This window comes from Chinchilla lanigera, unplaced genomic scaffold (genome assembly GCF_000276665.1).
Source record: "Chinchilla lanigera isolate Chin_1 unplaced genomic scaffold, ChiLan1.0 scaffold00026, whole genome shotgun sequence".
Lineage (NCBI taxonomy): Eukaryota > Metazoa > Chordata > Mammalia > Rodentia > Chinchillidae > Chinchilla > Chinchilla lanigera.
The window spans coordinates 14,187,767-14,207,504 of NW_004955427.1; the positions used below are offsets into that span (position 1 = coordinate 14,187,767).

General features: G+C 37.2%; 1 long non-coding RNA gene across 4 annotated transcripts in view; it reads right to left on the bottom strand.

The window, feature by feature from the left end:
• Positions 1-19,216, bottom strand: part of LOC106148687 — a 32,164-nt gene extending 12,948 nt beyond the window's left edge. For 3 of the 4 annotated variants that reach the window (XR_001234339.1, XR_001234338.1, XR_001234337.1), the window contains exons 1-3: positions 19,027-19,216; positions 7,401-7,483; positions 6,790-6,859 (exon numbers count right to left, since the gene is read on the bottom strand). This is a non-coding gene — a long non-coding RNA (uncharacterized LOC106148687). Of the gene's footprint in view, positions 1-2,671; positions 2,900-6,789; positions 6,860-7,400; positions 7,484-19,026 lie in introns of those variants that run through there. The other variant, XR_001234336.1, reaches the window with a different exon arrangement.
• Between the last annotated feature and the right edge of the window lie 522 nt (positions 19,217-19,738).

A 19,738-nucleotide genomic window follows, 5' to 3' on the forward strand; every position in this document is an offset into this window, starting at 1 on the left:
GCCCGAGGTTCCCTGTGCGCTGGGGGCCCACCCTCCGGGAGCCAGCAGGCAGGAAGCTAGCCAGCCAGAAGGCTGGCGCTCCCCACCCGCAGCTCCCTGTGCACCGGAAGCCCTCCTTCTGGGAAACCACAAGGCCGGGAGTGAGTCGCCGGTCCTCCATGGATTTTTAAAAAAAAATTTACTATTTCCCCAGGTAGAGGCAACTTGAATGGCTTACAGGTTTTCTGTTCCCACCATAATAACCTTAACCCCACAGGTTAGGGAATCAGTATAGAGATTTGCCAAATACTAAGTATATCTTTCTCAATTATGCATTCTGGAGCTGGAGAAATGAACACAGGATTGATCTGAGGAACTAGTAGGCCCACTGTGCGTTGGACCTTGGCTAAAACTTCATTTATTATCTGACCTCCATAGGCCCTTATACTTCCTGGAGGGCCACAATATGTCAGATCTCCCGGAATCAGTGTTAGTTCTAAGCCAGGGTCCAGTAGTCCCCCAAATGTCTGATCATTTCCTTGTCTCATGGCTGAGACAAAATACCTAACAGCCACAAGTTAAATGAGGAGAGGTTTCAGTCCATAGTCACCTGGCTCCAAGGCAGCGTGGCAGGGCAGACAGGAATGGCAGAGAAGGTTTACTCACGGCATTGCAGCAGGAAGCAGAAGGAGAATGAAGGGGAGTGGGGAAGAGAGAACCTTTTCCAGGCCACGCCGCCAATGACCCATCTCTTCCAATCAGATCCCACCTCCCAACAACAAGCTACCTACAAACCTACAATGCAATCACCTTGGGAAAGCCCCACCTACAGGCACATTTCAGAGCTAACCCATAACACAATTGTACAGTTACCTTGGTGCAAGGCTCTAGGTCCTCTTGGGGAAGGATGAGAGAAAGACTGGCAGCATAACTTTTTGATAATCTACCAGGGTCCTTCCTCAGAGGAACTTGGACTTGGACTCCCCTTCATTCTAAGAGTTCTGGATTTGTAAACTGGCTCAGATGGTGAAGAGGCTGTGACTCTTTGTTGTTATGATCTGAGGTAGATTTTTGTTCGTGTATTGGAAATTGAGCTCAGGACCTTGCACTTGCCTGGCAGGTGCTGTACCACTGAGCTACATCCCCAGTTCCCCCGATTTTGCTTATAGAAATCTAGCAAAAATTTAGGCTTCCTATCTATTTCAGTTCTGGGGACATGGTGATTAATTAGCCAAGGCCATTGGTCTACACATATCAGGCCATTCCAACAACTGCTTTGCCTCCACTACCCCTTGCAGTAATTTTAGCCCCCTGCCTTTGGTGTTGAGCACTGTCACCCGGCCTCCGCAACTCTTGAATCAAGATATACACATTGCACTTAAATTTCTCCCCAAGACTGCAGTCTCCAGCATAAGGCCTGAGATATAGGGACAAACAAGGATGAAGCTCTTCAAGGGTACTTATACTCCCCTCACAAATCTATTTTAAAGGGTGAATTTTCTAGACCTTCCCAGTGTGGAAGAGGAGGCTTTACATGGCAAACTCAATCCAGCATTCCCTTTTCCCCGAGCCCCTCATGAACAGCAAACTGAAGAATATTGGGGATCTCCAGCTCATTTACACTGGGTCATCTTTTGATCCATATATCAGTTGATCAACAAAGTAAACTATTAGCACTACTGTTTCCATAGACAATACAGGTTCAGTTTCTTCAGGCAAAGGTGAAGATGCCAGCGTGACAGGGCTGGGAGTGGGGAAGGCTCTGCCACTGAGGCTCTGTCAGGAATATTTAATTAAGAAAAAGGTGAAAGCATGAAGTGTTTCACTTTACTCCCTTCTTATTGGCATGGTTTCTGAAGAGAAATTTGTTGTAATTCTTATCCTTATTTCTATAGGTAAGGTGGTTTCCCCTCATCTGGCTTCTTTTTTAGAGATAAGTTCTCACTACATTGCCCAGCCTGGTCTAGAACTTGTGACCCTCCTGTCTTAGCCTCCCAAGTACCTCTCTGACTTCTTGTAAGACTCCTCCCACCTTTGTCTTTGTCTTTTTCAGTTTAACTTTTTATTTTTTCGGTACTGGGGATTGAAACTAGAACCTATATACTGAGCTACATTCCCCCTTTCTTCTTGATGTATGTATGTATGTATGTATTTTTTGAGACAGGATCTTGCTCTGTAGTCCAGGTTGGCCTCAAACTCACAGCAATCCTCCTTCCTCAGCCTCTTGAAAGCTGGGATTATCACTCTCACCAAATTTCCAGGAAGTAGTTTATCCCAGAAACCTCAATTTTCAGATGACTTCAAGAAAAGTTGCTGATTTTTCAATTTGGTTAGATTTTTTTCTTGTTGTATGTATGGGGTAATGTCTTCCAAGCTCTTTACATGTTAAATCTAAAATCACAACTACTTATTTTTTAATAAACTGACATCATTCTGCTTCTTTTTTATATACAGATATTTTAGAAAATATCTCAACCATCTTTTTTCATTTTATGAAATTTCATATAAATATTATTTTAACTATTTTCTAGATCTTTATGTATGCTCTGGAGCAATATGGCCCAATAAGATTTTCTGCAATTATGGAAAAGTTCTATATATTTATTGCCTGACAGAGTAGCCACATATAGTTATTGAGCAGTTGAAATGTGTCCAGAGAATCTGCAGAAGTGGATTTTAAACTTTATTTAAATTTATTTAATCTTTATGAGCATATTTATTTAATATATGTTTCTCACACCAAACTGTAGGCTCCATCAGAGCAGATCACACTGTTGCCACTCTATCTCTGGGGCCCCGCACAATGGCTGTCACGTATTAGAACTTCAGTAATCAGGGCAAAGTGGTGAGATGAGCTGATACCACGGGTCTCAGGCTTTGCGTCTGGGAACAGACCGTGCCATCTGGGAGCTCATACCCTCTAAATGAAGAAGAAAAATATGTATTCTGTGACTTAGGAAATAAGAGCCAGGGCCGAGGATACGACTTCTTGATTTGTTCAAAGTGTTTGGGACAAATTGCTTTGACTATCTCTTTGGGGAGGAAAAATCACTTTAACTTTCTCTAAATATATATTATAAGCCAAACTCATCCTTCTAACTATTTTACTAAACCAAGTTTTATTGGAACATAGCCACATTTATTCTTTTCCATATTCCCTATAGATGCTTTTGTAGTACAACAGCAGAGTTTGGTATTTGTGAAAGGTAGTATGGTTGGCAAAATCTGAAATATTTGTTATTTAGCTCCTCATAGAAAATGCTTGCTGACCCTATCCTAGGATTCAACTGTGAACACCTGTTGCCCAGGGATGAGACAACAAAAAAATAGTCTCATAACCAGGAGCCAAATTAAACTTCCGGCTGGCTCTATGGAAAGATTTTGAAAAAACAAACAAACAAACAAACAAAAAAACAAATAAAAACCCTTCAGTAATACCAAGGGCCCAGTTAGGAACAACTCATGTTGAAAGACTATGAGATCCAATGTGAATGAAATGAAATTATGCTACTAAAATGTGCCTGTAAATCAGAATTTTAAAACACACAAAGAGATAAAATGCTAAGTCAGTTAAAAATCACTATTCAACATGAGTTAATTCTAAATGGAAATAATTCTAAAGGACATTCTGCAGAGCTTCAAAAATAAATATATTTAGAATATTCAATGAGAAAATAGAGAATTAATCTCCTTTCGAAAATCCAAAGATTATGAAACAAAATAAGGAAAAGTGAAGCAAGAATATTGAATTAGTTAGAGTTCACTAGGGTTCACTTTGGAAAGCTGAACAGTCTGCACTGGCAGCTTGAAGGGATTGGAGACAAACAGTCAGAGGCAATGGTGAAATAAGGAGGTTCTCAAAGAAAGGAAGGAAGGAAGGAAGGAAGGAAGGAAGGAAGGAAGGAAGGAAGGAAGGAAGGAAAAGAAGAGAGGGAGGGAGGGAAGGAAGGAGGGAAGAAGGAAGGGTGAGGAAGAAAGAAAGGAAAGAAAGAAGGGAGGGAAGAAGGAAGAGAAAGAAAGAAAGAGAAAAGAGGGAGGGAAGGAAGGAGGGAGGAAGGAAGGATGAGAAAGAAGGAAAGAAAGAAAGAAAGAAAGAAAGAAAGAAAGAAAGAAAGAAAGAAAGAAAGAAAGAAAGAAAGAAAAATTTTTCTTTTCTTTTTTTTCCATCCAGGCTAAAGGCTGTTGGTTTTTGTCCTTCATGTCTGGGTGTGGGTTTTCCCTCCTTTGTTTGCAGCCTACATGTCAATCATTCGGAGACACACCCAAGTTTTACTAATCTGCTAGGTAGTTGACACAAGTTGACACATCACAACTAACACAAATATGTAGACATGAAAAGGAGCCAACTGGAAATCTTGGAAATAAAAAATGTATTGCGATTGAAACAAAAATGTGATTGGTTCACAAAGGCTGCTATTACAAAGTATAACAAATACAACAGTAGAACTTTATGGTTCACAGGCCTGGAGCCTAGAAGTCTATAAGTAAGGTGTTAGCAGGGTTGGTTTCTTCTGAGGGCTGCAAGGAAGAAGCTATTCCATGCTTCTGTCTTAAATTTCTGAAACTCTACTGACAACCTTTGGGATTCCTTGTATCTTGGTTACTTTTCTCTCATTGCTGAGACAAAATACCTGACACCCAAAATTAAGGAAGGAAAGGTTTATTTAGCTCACAGTTTGTGGAGGTTTCAGTCCATAGTTGGCTGGCTCCAAGGCAGAGTGGCACATGGCAGAGGGTGGAAAACAGCAAAAGCAACAAGAGCAAAAGGGAGGAGCAGGTGGGAAGATCAAGCCTCTTTCCCTCCCTTACATTGTATGCATACTATCTGCCCCAGGGAGGATGTAGCACTCACATCCATGATTCCAACATTGGACCATGAATCAATCATAAATTCCAGAAGCCTATCCCATGACTGCATGAGGCTTTGGGGGAACGTTCAGACACAAACCATAACACCTTGATTGCTTGATGCAGTATAGTACTCTGATCTCTGTCTTTGCCATCAACTGGCATTTTCCTTGTGTGTTTATGTCTGTCTCCAAACTACCCGTTCCTATGAGAATATCAGGCAGATCAGACTAATGTCCACTCCAATGACCTAACTTCAACTGAGTTACCTTGGTGAAGACACTATTTCTAAATAAGTTAACATTCTGAAGTATTAGAGGTTAGTGAATCAACACATCCATTTGAGGAAGCACAATTCCCTCCTAGCAATGAAAATACTTCTAATTTGTAAAAGCTGAAAACTGAATTGCAAATTTAAGATAGTATTGTGAAATTCACTTACACTATAACCCAGAGAGACAAAAATGTGTGTATGTTTACTAAAACTCCATATATGTCTTTATTTATTTCAGTTAAAAGATGTGAAGAATAGATTGAAAAGCCCCGACACTGTAGCATATTTAGTATTGTAGAAAACATTGCTAGCTGTTTTTTCAATCACCATTGCTTTTCCTCTGTCTTTGATAGCAGAATCTTGACTTTTCAGGGAGGCAATGTGCCTAGTCAAAAGTAAATCCCAGACTCTCTTGCAAGTAAGATAGTCATCCGAACCACTCCAGGCAGGGAGATATCAACAGCAGTCCTTAAGTAGGCCATTCTTTTCTTCTTATGTACAAAGTTAAAGCCCTGTTAGAAGAAAGCGTTTCACCCTGTGGTACTTCTCCCACTGGCTCTTATCTTACCTGATTTTATAGACTAACTAAACAAACCTTTGGCAGATAATCTCTACTTACTGAAGTAAGTAAAAGCTATTCATTTTATTGTTATTATATCATTAATAATAAAGCCATTTAAGAAAAAATTAGTCTCACATATAAACATAAATTTAGATATCCTAAATAAAACTCCCTCCTCTCTTCCCATTCCTGACCAAAATCCAAGATGAATTGACTCTAAGAATGTAAAATGATTTAATATCTGAAAATCGATCTACACAGTTAAAATGAAAGAATATGACCAATTTAGATATAACCGAAAAGCACACTTAAGGCATATTCACGCATTCTCATACTCACTTATTTCATAAAATCAAGCTTGCAGAGTAAGTGTTGGGAGCAGAGAGTTGCTGTTTTGTATATAAGGTCTACCCTTTGTAGATGGCATCTGAGTAGAGGTAGGGAAGGAAGAAAGGAAGCTAGTCATGTTAATATCTGGGGAATAACATTAAGGATATAAAGTTTGATATAAGAGTGTCTGTATAGTTGGGTTGAATGGGAGAGTTAGAAACATCATACCACAGCAATATATGTGCGCCCGTGTTTATAGCAGCACAATTTGTAAGAACTAAATCCTGGAAATAACCCAAATGTCCATCAACTGAGGAATGGATAAAAAAGATGTAGTATTTTTACACAATGGGGTACTACTCTGCCATAAAGAAGGATAAACTGGAGACTTTTTCAGGTAAATGGATGCAACTTGAGACCATACTTATAAGTGAAATAAATCAGACTTGCATGTATAAACATTGTATTGTCTCCCTGGTATGAGAAATTGAAAGAGTAAAGAAGGTCTAAAATGTACAGTATATATATTGTGAAATGGGAAGAAACTGTTTAAAAAGAAAAAGGAACTAGGATGGGGGGAAGAGGAAAGGAAGGAAGGGAAAAGGGATGAAAAATGCAAGTTAGTTATACTATTAGTGTCTCCTAGTTCATACAAAAGGAAGGTTTGTGCTAATATTGATTGGAGAATTTTTTATGCCCATATTTCATACTCTGAGTAATGACTTCAGAAATAACAATATACAGTGTATGAACTATTGTTATTCTCCTATCATCTTGTTATGACATTTTGTCTTACCTTTTTTTCCATAAAATACAAAAAGAATGTGTGTAGTGATTTTCAATTCATAAATAAACAAACTCAGTGCCTGTGGATAAAAGACAACAGTCAACTGTCAAAAACTATTAGAAATCTCACAAAATTAATGATAAAACTTTATTAAACTATATTTCCATTTCCACCTACATTTACTGTACAATAATCTAGATAGTCAAATGAGATGAGGAAATAGAAGTTACAAAAATTACAAAGAAGTTACAAAACAGATTTTATTTACAGTCAACATATTTGACTACAGTCCAAGAGAATCCACAAACTACAAGAAATAATTAGACATTGAAGGTTGCTGGATATAAGAACAATACAATAAAAATCATTTGTATTTTTATATACCAGTAGTGGGCAATTGCAAAAAATAATGATATCAACAATGATAAAAAGTGCCCAGAAACAAATCATACCCAGGAGATCAGCAAATTAAATACAGATGTTCCTCAATATTTAATAAAATTATGTTCAGTAAACTCATTGTAAGTTAAAGATGTAAGTTGAAAATATGTTCAATACACATAATCTACCAAACATTATAGCTTAGCAACATAATACACTATAAACTGTTGGTTGCTTACCATCAATTGGATGCTGATTACAAATTGCAGCTCACAGCCACTGCCCAGTATCTCAGGAGAGTACTATACTGTATATTGCTAGCCTAGGAAAAGGTCAAAATTCAAAATATGAAGTATGACAGCTACAGAACGCATGTAACTTTTGCACCATAGTGAAGCTGAAAAACCATAAGTAAAACAAGTGCAGTTTGGGGACTTTCTGTACTTAACAATTTAAAAGATTGGAAAGAATGTAGAAAAATTGGGACCTGTGCATATTAGGAATAGGAAAGTAAGTTAATACAATGACTTTGAAAAATGATTTGATAATATCTACTAAAGTAGAATGTATACAAATATTTCTACTAGTATTTCTTATTGTAGGTTTATACCTTAGAGAAAATTCAGTACACTTACTCAAGAATATATCTTCAAAATTATTCACTGTAGCATTTCAAAACAATAAAGGTTTGATAACAAAGTCCATGATTATCAACAGAAGAATGATATTTTTATATAGCATTTGAAATGAATAAACTAAACCCATATATATCAATTTCTGTGGAGAAAGCCTGTTTCAGAGAACCATGCTTCACATAAACGTTGGAAACAGAATCTAGTGCTATGTGGATACATGAATATGTAACAAAACATAAAATATTGTGAAAATGGTGAACATTTAATGCAAGATAGTGATTCCTTCTGGGCATGGAAGAAGGAAAATGATATAAAGAGGATTACTTTAACTGTTTTTATCATGCATCCTTTCTTGTAAATTATCTGAAATGTATATATAACAACGTCAATGTTTAATAAAGCCAGCGGGTACAGATATTATTCCTTAAAGTATTCCGAGTTTGATATATTTTGTATTTTCCAAAATTGAATAAAGAAGATGACATCTCTAACTCTGCAGATCACACAGACTTGAAGAATTAGTGTTTCTGACAGCTGAATGTCTGAACTCTGGTCTCTTAGTTGTTTTTTTTTTAATTGTAAAGAGAAGAAGAACAATAACAAAGGAACAACAATGAAGGCAAAAACAAAACAACACAAGAACAACAAAAAAAAGGTATAGGATTTCAAAACAAGATGATAGGAATCAATAATTGTTGTTGTATTATACAATGCTTTCTTCAACGAAGTTGCTCAGACCACCAGAAGCAAGAATGCAAGATTGATGAAACAATTAAAGACGATAACACGTAATAAAAAATATTAGTAATGATACAGAGCTTCATCAAACAAGATGGCAGGAATTCCGGTTGTTATATTGCATATTGTTGTCTTCAAATTAGCTATTCTGATTAACAGACATAAGCACACAAAATTGGTCAAGAAAAAAAAATTAAGCATTCACTGTTCCCTTCAACAAACCAATAGACATCAGCAATATACTTATACCAGCTATCCTCATCTACATACATATTTTTTCTTTTTTTATTTTAAAGAGAAAAGAACAAAAACAAAATAACAAAACAAACACAAAAACAAAACAAGATAAAACAATGAAAATGATATAGAATTTCAAAACAAGGTGATAGGAAATTAACAACGGTTGTTATATTACATATTGTTATCTTCAAAGTGGTACTCAGCCAGATACAGGCATGAAAGACTGATCGAACAATTACACATTAACTTTTCAATAAACCAGTGGCTGGTTTGCTCAGTTGGTTAAAATGTGGTTCTAAGAATGCCGAGGTCACAGGTTCAATCCCTGTATGGACCATTTGTTTCTGCTCAAAACAACAACAACAACAACAACAACAAAAACCAATAGAAACTAGTAGTACAATTATCTTACCTATCTTGTGTATATATAGACATATCTTTTTCCTTCCTTTTTCTTTTATTTTCTCTTTTCCCTCATCCCAGTTGTTCTTTCCTATTTGAGCATTTTGATTCCTTTCATAATATCTATTGTACCTTTCAGATATTATTTACACTTTCAGGTTCTTATACTAGGGAGGCAATACAATATTTACATGTGTGAGTCTTATTTGTTTCACTTATAAGTATGGTCTGTAGTTACATCCATTTACCTATAAAAGTCTCAAGTTTATCTTTCTTTATAGCTGAGTAATACTCCATTGTATAAAAATACCACATCTTTTTTATCCATTCCTCAGTTGATGGACATTTGGGTTGTTTCCAAGATTTAGCTATGACAAATTGCACTGCTGTAAACAGGGGTGCACATATATTGCTGTGGTCTGATGTTTTCAGTTCTTCTGGAAAAATACCCAAAAGGGGAATAGCTGGCTTGAATGGGACCTCTAGTCCTAATTTACTAAGGAATGTCCAGACTGATTTCCACAGTGGGTGCATCAGTCCACACTCCCACCAACAGTGGAGAAGCATTCCTTTTTCCACACAGCCTCTCCTGCATTTGTTATTAGTTGATCGCTTGATGATAGCCATTCTTTCTGGGGTGAGATAGAATTTCAGTGTTGTTTTAACTTGCATTTCTCAAATGACTAATGACTTTGAACATTTTCTCATATATTTATTTGCCATTTGTGTTTCTTCATGTGAGAAGTGTATATTCATCTCAGATGGCCATTTTTGGATTGGGTCTTTGAATTTTGGGGGCCTGATTTTTAAAAAGTCTTTATATGTTCTAAATAGGAGTCCCTTGTCTGAGGGACAGTTGGCTAAAATTTTTTCCCAGTTTGTGGGCTTTCTGTTTACCCTGTTGGTGATTTCTTTTATGTGCCAAAAAATTTTCAATAAGATGAGATCCCAGTTGTTGATTCTTTGAAGTATTTCCCATGCAGTTTGGTTTTTGTTCATGAACTGTCTGCCTACCCCCAAGTCTTCAAGATTTTTACCTACTTTCTCTTCCAGTAGATTTAGTGTTTCTGTTTTAATATTTAGGTCTTTAAGCCATTTTGACTTTAGTTTGGTCCATGGTGATAGACATGGGTCTAGTTTTAGTCTTGGCATGTGGGAAGCCAGTTTTTCCAGCACCCTTTATTAAAGAGGCTATCTTTCTTCCAGTGAACATGTTTGGCCCCTTTGTGAAAGATAAGGTGGCAAAGTGTTTTTGCGGTTGTGGCTGCATCTTCCAGTCTGTTTCAATGATCTTCAGGTCTGGTTTTTTTTTTTTTTTTTTTTTGCCAATACCATGCTGACTTTATCACAGCAGCTTTGTAGTATAATTTCGAGTAAGGAATTGTGATACTTCCTGCCTTGCCTTTGTTGCCCAGGATTGTTTTTGCTATTCTGGGTCTCTTCTGATTCCAAATGAATTTTAGGAATGTTTTCTCTAGGTCTTTGAGGTATATTAATGGTATTTTGATCAGGATGGCGTTGAATCTGTGTAACAATTTTGGGAGTATGGCCATTTTCACAATGTTGATTCTTTCTATTCATGAGCAAGGAATATCTTTCCATTTTCTGAAATCCTTTTTGATCTCCTTTTTCAGAGTACTGTGGTTTTCACTGCATAGACCTTTTACTTCTTTTGTTAGACTGATTCCTAAGTATTTCAACTTTTCATATTGTGAGAAGTATATTTTCCCTAATTTCTCTCAGTGTGTTTATTGTTTATGTATAGAAATGCTATTGATTTTTGAGTGTTGACTTTGTATTCAGCTACACTACTGAATTTGCTTATTAATTCTAGGAGTCTTTGGGTGGAGTTTTTGGGGCCTTCCATGTAGAGTATCAAGTAATCTGTGAATAAGGATAATTTCACTTCTTCCTTTCCTATCCTTATTCCTTTTATTTCTCTCTCTTGTCTAATTGCTCTGGCAGAACTATGTTTCCAGAACTATGTTGAATAGGAATGGTGACAGTGGACAGCCTTGTCTTGTTCCTGATTTTAAAGCGAAAGGTTTCAGTTTTTGTTCATTTAATATGATGTTTGCTGTTGGTTTGTCATAGATGGCTTTTACCAGATTTAGGTAAAGTCCATCTGTTCCAATTTTCTGTACAGTTTTTAACCATGAATAAGTGTTGGACTTTATCAAAAGCTTTCTCTGCACCTATTGTGATTATCATATGATTCTTGTCTTTGGGTCTGTTGATACAATGTATTATGTTTATTGATTTGTGCATATTGAACCATCTCTGCATTCCTGCCATGAGTCCCACTTAGTCATGGTGTACTATGTTTTTGATGATGTGCTGCATTCTATTAGCTAGTATTTTATTGAGAATTTTTGCATCTATGTTTATTAGAGAGACTGGCCTATAGTTCTTGTTTTTGGTTGGAGCTTTCTCTGGTTTTGCTATCAGGGTAATACTTGCCTCCAGGAATGCATTAGGGAGAATTAATTCCCTTTCTATTTCATGAATGAATTTGAGAAGAATTGGTATTAAATATCCTCTCAGCTTCTTGTAGAATTCAGCTGTGAATCCATCAGGACCTGGGCTTTTCTTTGTTGGTAAGTTTTTTATTACATTTTCAATTTCATTGTCTGATATTGGGTTATTCAGGATTTTTATATCTTCTTGATTCAGTTTTGGTAATTCATATGTGTCTAGAAATCTGTCCATTTCCTCTGTGTTTTCCATCCTATGAGAGTAAAGATTTTCAAAGTATGTATTGATGATCTTTTGAATTTCTAAAGGATCTGTAGTGACTTTACCCTTTTCATTCCTTATTGCATGGATTTGAGTTTTTTTCCTTTTTGATAAGGTTGGCTAGGGGTTTATCAATTTTATTTATCTTTTCAAAGAACCAGTTCTTTGATTCATTAATTCTTTGTATTGTTTTCTTAATCTCAATTGCATTAATTTATGCTCTGACCTTTATAATTTCCCCCTCTCTTTGGTCTTTGGACTTGACTTGTTCTTCTTTATCTACAAGTTTGAGGTGTGGTGTAAGGTTGTTTATTTGTGTTCATTCTGTTTGCCTCATGTGAGAATCCACTGCCATGAATATCCCTCTGAGAACTGCCTTCACTGTGTCCCACAGGTTCCAGTAGTTTCTATCTGCATTTTCATTTGATTGTAAATATTGTTTAGTTTCTTCTGTGATCCATTGGCTGTTCAGGAGGATGTTATTAAATTTCCATGTATTTATGGAGGTTTTGCAGTTTCTTCTGTCATTAGTTGCAAATTTCATTACACTATAGCTCAATAATATGCATGGGATAATTTTATATCCCATTGCACTATAGTTCAATAATATGCATGGGATAATAATATGCATTTAGTTAAGCATGTTCTATTGGCTAGTATGTGGTCTATTTTATTTTGCTTATTTATTATTTTTGTTTTGTTTCCAGTACCAGGAATCAAACTCATGACCTTGTGCTTGCCAGGCAGGTGCTGTGCCCCAGTCCCTGTGGTCTATTTTAGACAATGTCTGGTGTGCAGCTGAGATGAATGTGTATTCTAATGTTGTTGGGTGGAATACTCTGTGAAGGTTTACTAAATCCAGTTGTTCACAATTTGGTTTAGTTATTTTCTTTCTTTACTGATTTTTTTGTGTAGTTGATCTATGTCTTTGTGACAATGGGGTGTTAAAATCCCCTGTTACAATTGTCTTATTACTTATTTGATTTTTCATGTCTGTTGAAATTTTCCTCATATAGTTGGGTGCTCCTGTATTTGGTGCATAGATGCTTATGATTGTTATTTCTTCTTCTTGTAGTTTTTCCCTAACAAGAGTATAGTGACCTTCTTCATCTCTTTTGATCACTATTGGTTTGATGTTCACATTGTCCGCAAACAGAATAGCTACTCCTGTTTTTTTCTGGGCTCCTGTCACATGGATTATTGTTTTCTATCCTTCAACTTTCAGTCTATGAATTTCCTTTTGAGTTAGATGCATTTCTTGTATACAGCATATTGTTGGATTTTATTTCTTGATCCACACTGCCAGTCCGTTTCTTTTGATTGGTGAATTGAGGCCATTTACATTGATGGCTATTACTGATATGTATTGACTTATCTTTGTCATATTATTTTACTGCTGTTGGTTCTGTACTTTTCCCCTCTTTTTAATTGCTTATCTTGCTTGGTGGTTCTTTCCTATTGTTGGTCTTGAAATTGTGGTCAATTTTATCTCTTTCTAGAGTATCTTTCAGTACTCTTTGTAGGGATGGTTTGGTGGTCATGAATTTTTTCAGTTGATCTTTGTCATGGAAGTATGTTATTTGTCCATCAATTTTGAAAGATAGTTTTGCAGGGTAAAATAATCTGGGTTGGAAATCGTTTTCTTTTAGGACCTGAAATACTTCCCTCCAAGCTTTTCTTGATTCAATGGTTTGTGTTGAGAAGTCTGCTGTGATTCTGATGGGTTTTCCTTCATAGGTGACTTGTTTCTTTTCTTTAACAGCTTTTCAAGGTTTTGTTCTTTTGCTGAATTTCTGGGATCTTGATTATTATGTGTCTGGATGTAGATTTATTTTGGTTATGGTTAATTGGAGTTCTATATGCCTCACTTAAATGTATGTCTTCTTTTCTCCCATGATTGGGAGTTTGTCTTCATTACTTCTGCAAATAGTCTTTTTATGTCCTTTATGTTGCCTCCTGCTCTTTCATTTAAACCTATCAGTCTTATATTATTTTTCTTTGCCTCACCTTGTAGCTCTTGAATTGTTATTTTCTGGCTCCTTGCTATTTTTTTAAGAGATCTTTCCTTTCATGATCACTAGCTGCAATGCTGTCTTCAAGGTCTGAAAGTCTGTCTTTCATTTTGTTCAAGCAGTTTTGTCAGCTTTCAATGGAATTTTTAATTTCCTGAATATCTCTTTGAATCTGCTTCATGGATCCTAATTCTTTCCCATACTTTTCATTCAAGTTTCCTTCATTTTTCTGTGCTCCTATATTCTTTAATCTATGTCTTATTTTGATATGCTGAGCAATTCCTTGATTATGATTGTCATTTCTTTTTTACCTGAGTGATTCTTTCTGATCTGGTTTCCTCTATAGCCTTATGTAGCTGGTTCTTTACTTCAGTTGCTATCATTTCAGAAATTTCAGGTGTGTGACTTCCATGTTCTTCCATGTTGATGTTTCCTGGACTTGTTCTGGTTGGGTTGGAGGTCTGAGGTTACATTTTGCTCCTTCTTTTTATCATTTTCAAATCTTTCTAGGTTTCCTGGGATTCAGAGTCATTCCTGGGATGGCAAGTGGCACTGGAGTGTGGGGTTTTGGGGTCCAAGAAAGCAAACGGAAGCTTCCCAGATCCCAGGGTCCTTCTCACAATGGTGGTGGGAGGTGGAACATGGGGTCTTGGGTTCCCAGGCAGCTCACTGAGGTTTTCCTGGACTTAGTCACCTTCTGTGATGGTGGTGGTGGGTGGGTGTCCTGTTTTTTTAGTGTTCTATCTCCTGTTTGGGAATGAATGTGAGGTTACAGCTGTGTAGTCATAAGGGTAGCACAACAAAAACCAACTACTGGTTTTCTTTTTTGTTTTGGTTTGTGGAGGCAGGGTCTCATCATATAGTTCATGCTGTTCTTGAACTTATATGTAACTGAAGCTGGCCTTGAACTTGCAACAATCTTCCTGCCTCAGCCTCTTGAGTGCTGGGGTTATAGGTATGTGGCACCATGCCTGGGCCAACTGCTACTTTTATTTGTTCTCTCTGTATTTATTTTATTCTGTCAAGAATTAAAATTCACATTCTGATTTCTATTCCCATGATCTTCCACATTAATCAATATTATTCAACAAATATTCAAAAACTTTGAAATGTCTCCTACATTTCTTCAGATGAAACCTTATAAAAGTTTGAAGGTGAAGAGTGGAATGGAAAGATGGATGAGATGGAGTTACCAAGTAATCTGTTGTTTTCTTCTTGAGAGGATTTACTCCTTTCCTGGTTTTTCTTATTGCATTCTTTCTTTGTCACTAGTTGGTATCCCATGGCTAACTTCCCTTTTTTCTATAGGATAATTTAATTTACTATAATTTGAGAACATGTTCTTGCTTCCTTTGTATTTCTACTCTATGTAGAATAGCTTTATTGATCTTGTGGACCCTATGTTCCCTCACTTATCTCCTTTTGCAAATCCCAAGCAAGGCCTCCACTTATTTGCACTCTTTTCCCTCTTAGTCTTCTAGACAGTTTTGTCCATATGATGTCATCAAAAGTGAAATAAATTAGTTAAGAAGATAGTCATGTCATAAAGCCCTCCTACTTCCTTAGACTTTCCATTCTCTGTATGTGGGTGGGGTTAGGACAGTTCTTAATTTTAAAAACCTCAGTGTTTCTGGTTCAAAATCCCCCCATAATGGCAATTCCTTTTTGCCCAGTTTCTACTCAAAAGTCCTGTCCTTGATATTTTCAGGCAATGTACCTATAATTAAGCATAAGTAGTGTACATTCTTTAATGTATGAATTTCGCTTAACAACTGTATAAAGTAAACAGGACAGCAATTATTGTCCTCATTTTAGTCCTGAGGAATCTGATGCCTAGAGAGAGATTTATTCCTTAGAGTTTGTGGTCTGAAGAAGATATACTTTAATCAATGCTTATAGAAGCAATGCAGTTAGGAAGTGGAAACCTCCAGCCAGCAGAGGTTATAGAAACTGCCGGTTCCCTGGAGAATGGTTTTCTTCACTAGGCTTTATTCAAGGAATTCTTTGGAGGCAGCTGGTAGGTGGGTTTGCTTGGTGCAACAAAAGTTCACTCCAATACATGAACAGTCAGTATTCTAGTTCAATAAAAGCAGAGTCTGTGAGAGGGACCCAGGGGTATGCTGCTAATCCTAGAAGGAGGCAGGAGACAACTGGAGGTGAGGACAGAAGGCAAGAAGGAGGGGGAAGGAGAATAAGTGACAGAGAGGGAAAAAGTGTGAAATAATTTGCCCCCAATTTATCTCTCTGAAAATTTGATATGGGAAAATTCTTACTCAAAAATGAGATAAAGAAGTAATTATTTGCATTACAAATTAACTCTTCACTTCAAAAGATTATTTACCACAGGTGTGACTTTGTGATGCATGATTTCAGAAAAGAATATGACTTGGGAGAGGTGGGAGATTTAAACAATAAGCATCCTGGTTATAATATAATAGGAAATAATTCCAGTGATAAGGGGGAAGATAGATAAAGAAAGAGGTGGCTGTACAGGGAGCTCTCTGCAGAGCTCAGGCTTTGAAAAGGACTTGAACAAAAGGAGGGGATTATAGATAAGGTTGAACACAAAAGACTATCATGAACCTTCAAGAACAGCATAAAGGAGGATAAAGTCAGGAGTGAGCTGAGCCTTCTGAAAAGTGCTAAAGGCTGTTGTACTTAGAGTAAGGCAAAACACAAACATGGAGCTACCTGCTTTTTGAATTGTAATGGTAACAGAAATAGTTCTTAGCATTCCTGCTGTTTACTTTGCTTCTGTCTTCTCCAAGGTACAAAAGGTATTTTTTTAACAAGATGAAGAAATAGTATCTCTTTTAGACAGTATATTTGCATAGAATGTGTATATCAATATTAGTCCAATTGGGAAAGTGACAAGAGCACTATATCCTGGTCATCAAAGACAAATTAAGACTTAGGAGCTCTCAGGACAAATTTGAGAGAAAAGTGGTAAGGAGCAGACACAGGAGAGACGAAACCAGGAACATAGTGATCTGTATCCTCCCCTCCTTTCCCATTCTGCTCAAATTTTAGATAAATCTAAAATTTGTTAATTTCTTGGTATGAGTGGATTTCTTATGAAATAAGAAATGGAGCTCAGTTTTGTCTCCCTTAGGGGAATTGAGGAAAATGAAAGCCAACTATCAGATGCAGGAGCTGGAACACAGGAAAGGGATGCAAGGCCATGCCACACCTGCTATTTTGAAAGGAAAATGAAACCACATGTAGGTAAAACAGTAGGAAAACTTGGAGCCTCTCAAAGTGGATTTGAGTTTCTAGAGCCAGAGGAATTAAATGCTAGGAAACTGAAATGCTGTACAGTGTAGAGGAGGTCTCAGAATTTTATCAGTAATCTATTGGGAATCACAGCAAATGGTAGGAATGCCTAAGGACTGAAGGGTTTTTACAAAGGGGAACAAATTAGATTCTACCAACAAGAGTGGAGGAAATAAGCTTTGATATACATTCCACTGCCAGTGACTAAATTAAGGCTAAGCCAATGATGGTATTCCACACACCTTGCCACTGTGATTTAATCTTGGTTAATTAGACACAAGGGAATACTGCTTGGGATTTCAGGCAAAGAAATGCCATAAGACTCAGAGTGGTTCTGCTGCACAGACATTGTCGTTTTGGATATGACTCCTGGAACTGCTCCCCGATCCTTACCTTGTACTCCCAGAGATGGGGTGAGCGGCTCAAGAGTAGAGCAATCCACCCAGGTTGGCAATCATGAGTGACAGAAAGATCTTGAACCCGTGATGACAACACTAAATCACTGAATCTGCCAGCCTGAAGTTCACATAACCTACAGATTTCTTCATACGTAATGATAAATCTAATTGCTTAAGACAAATTGAGTCAAGGTTTTTTGGTATTTGGTGTAAAGAGATTCTAACTAATTCAATCGTATATTTTGAATTTGACAGACATTTCACAAATTCTTGTATTGTTCAGCTTTCCCATTGCTGGGACAAAGTACCTGTCACCCATGATTCAAGGGAGAGAAGGTTATTTTGGCTTTTAGTTTTAGTTTTCAGTCCATGGTTGGCTGGCTCCAAGGCAGAGACATCATGGCAAAAGGGTACAGTAGAGGAAAAGGTCTCAGTTCATGGCATTTGGGAAGCAGAGCTGGTTGCAAAGAACCGGACAAGGGGTCAGGTTCCTCAAGGTCTCCAAGATCATGCCTCTGTAATCCACCCAGACATACACAGATGTGTATTTGCTAATCTCTAAGGCCAATCAAGTTGACAATCAAGATGAACCATTGGCACATACGTGTAATACCCACACTCTAAGAGGACTGCAAGTTTGAGTCCAGCCTAGGTAACTTAGTGATTTAGTGAGACCCTGTCTTAAAAATAAGAAAAAAGAGAAGGGATATAGCCTAGAGTGAAGGCCCTGGATTTCATAATCTCGAGGACTATAAAAAAATTAACTATAACATTTTTCTTGATATAAAAGTAACTTCTGGCCAGATAATAATAACCCTTAAGTGTATTGTATGTGGATAGCAGAAGAGTAGTGATAGCTTGTGCAAGTCCTACTAATATCATGACTCTGACTTTGAGGAGTCACTCCAGGCCACAGTGACTTATCAATAACATGACAACATTCCCTTTAATGTCTTCTTTCACTTGAAGATAATTCAAATCTGGAGGGAAGTCTAAGATAATAAATATCAGAATTAAAATTCAAAGTGATTTAGCAAATTGAAATGCTAGCTAGAATAAGACCAACAAGTTGAATAGATGTCAAATATAAGACATAACATTGGCTCAGAATTCTACTGTAAAAACTCAAGGGACAGGAGATTGATTTAGTAGAACTTGAATGGAAAGCAACGGAGAATTTTGGTAGTGTACATGTAATGTATACTATGATTCACTGCCTAGAATCCCCCTTCACAGTGGAGGCAGGAATTCCTTCAGCTGCAGGAAGTATTGTGGCTCTCAGCTGAGTCCCTCTCTAGGACTGGCCTTCAGGTGAAAAGAAACATCACCAGGAAGTTGTGCCCTAGAGACAACTACTTTTTATGTTTAATCAAAACAGGCATAAAAATACTGGTTCATATGCTTAAAGGGAGGAAAAGTCTGAGGGGTTACCTCAAATCCAGGGTTCACTCTGGGCTCCTCAGAAGCACTTGTCAGAACTGAATCAGTGCTCCACTTCTCCTCTACCCAGTTTTCCTTTAACCAGACAGATGTTGAAACTGTTGATCCTAAAGTTCCAGTAAACTTTCTACATGTGAATCTTCAACTCAGAGTCTGTATTTGCTAGGGACTCGCAAGTGTCATCACAGTTCTACTGTTAGAGTGGGACAGTATAGAACCCAGGTAGTAAATGTAATATTGACCTAAGTATGACTCACAATGGGTCATTTCCTTAGTCATGAGAGTATACATTCCCATCTGTAACTGGAATGGACATATGTAGTAGTTGGCAGAAGCATCTATTGTTTGATTGACTTATGGATGGGGAATGAGAATACTAGGGAAGGCCAAATGTGAGCTTCTGAAACTTCCCTTCAAGCCTAGAAAATTGTTGAGAACATCTGAAGCTGGTGATCAATCATGCATGCAGGACAAAGCCAGCCCAAGAACATGGGGAGCTCCTTGAACCATGTAAACAAGCTGATACATCTTATTAACTGATTGCTGGGTAGAGAGGCTGAAATTAATATCAACCTCTTGAGGGTATAAATAAACACTTTACCATTCTTGGCAGTTCTTCTCCATTTAGGAGAGAGAGGATTGCCACCCGACTCAGTTCTTAGCTCTTGTTTATCTTTGCCTCATTCCCTCTGCCATTCCTCCC